The 1,656-nt window shown below is 46.0% G+C and overlaps 1 protein-coding gene across 1 annotated transcript in view; it reads right to left on the reverse strand.

Annotated features, from left to right (window-relative positions):
* The window catches only part of RIN3 (Ras and Rab interactor 3), a 30,735-nt gene that overhangs the window by 11,781 nt on the left and 17,298 nt on the right, over nt 1-1,656 (reverse strand). The gene's annotated exons all lie outside the window — the stretch shown is intronic.

Genomic DNA, 1,656 nt, shown 5'->3' on the forward strand with positions numbered 1-1,656 from the left:
AAAAAAAAAAAAAAGAAAAAATGCAAAAAATGAGAACCGCCGGGCCGGTTACAGACACGCACAGTCGGGATTCTATAAAAGACTTCTGCAAAGTACACAAAAATACACAAACAGGAAATGTCACAACACGGAGAAGAATCATCAAAGCCACAAGATTTCTGCAATGAAAATACCAAAATCGCTCACTGCGCTACGGCCTAGGGGACAGCACAGGCAGACGTGACCAAGGAGATGGGGAGCTGCTCTATGGTCTGTGTTTATAGATCTAAACGAGGAACGTTTGCCCATCGATCTGTGATAATGTTTTGAACATACAAAATGTCTCGAATTGTAAATAGAAACATCTGTTTATTACATATGCAAGCTTTGCTTCCTGCTTGGTGGTGGGCTCAGGGCTGGATTTATTGTCTCTGCTGCCCCAAGGCCAGGTTCCTCAATGCGCCCCCCTACCTGCCAAACCCCCCCATGGAGAATGGGAGACCTGCAGGCTGCATACAAATGATCTCGGCGACATCGCCGGGATCACATGTACAAAACAAGAGGCGGCTTCCTCGCTGTACATTTAGCTTTGCTTGCCCAAAGCCGGGCTAAATGTAGAAAACAACTATCCGCCCGGCGCCCAGAACTGCATGTCCCGGGCATCGGGAGATAGGAATTCCAAACCCCTGCTGCCCCTCTACTCCCTGCTGCCCCAAGGCCGGGCCTTGGTTGGCCTTGTGGGAAATCCGGCCCTGGGTGGGCTGTAGGCTCTAGTCACAACGTTACAGCCCTGCAAGGCACAGACACAAACTAAACTGACCGCGGTGCTATGAATTCTGAATGGGACTCCAAAGCTTGTGTGTTTCAATGTGCCACAATGTATATTATTATTATTATTATTATTATTATACAGGATTGATATAGCGCCACGCAACGGCTAAGAGCCCAACATCTGCACGAGAGAGAAGGGGACCCAGTATACCTTAAACCGGATGAACCTCCCCACTGTGCCGGTGTTCATCACTGAGATGACTGACCGCATACATAAGGATGTCATGCGGGTGCGTGATGTCATCCCAGCGGGTGACACCCAGCGGTCGTACCGGGTGACGCCTCTGGCTGTACTGGGCAAAAAATGCTGTAGGTCCATTAAAACTTGCTTTGCAATACATTGGCAGACCCATCCATCACGAATGGGTTTGCTTAACCGTGATGCATGTTAAAATTCTGCACCATGTGGTAACGCACCGTAGTGCAGTGAAACTGTCTGGATGGGCCCCCTGCCGTTTCATTCTCAGAGTAAGTCTACCAGCCAGGCCTGAGTGACTGAAAACCATGCATTCCCTGTGTGGCTGAGATTTTATCTCTGAATGATTGCAGTAATAGACAAATAATGACTAGAGGGAGAGTCTACATCTTTGTACTACAACAGTAGAAATATGGTGCAGCAAATGTGAGTCACATCTAAATAAATCTAGGCCAACATTACAGTAGCTCACTACTCACTCACTAGCTCACTAACTTAAAAGGGAAACATCAGGCAAAGAACTAAGCACATAGGTGATTTCTGCTGAACAGTGGAGATAACAAAATATATTTTTCAATAATGGTATGATATGGTAAGTGTTTGAAATGAAAACTTTCAGAAAATACATTGGTTATATATATATATATATA

This window comes from Nanorana parkeri, unplaced genomic scaffold, assembly GCF_000935625.1.
Source record: "Nanorana parkeri isolate BGI_ZX_2015 unplaced genomic scaffold, ASM93562v1 scaffold344, whole genome shotgun sequence".
Taxonomy (NCBI): Eukaryota; Metazoa; Chordata; class Amphibia; order Anura; family Dicroglossidae; genus Nanorana; species Nanorana parkeri.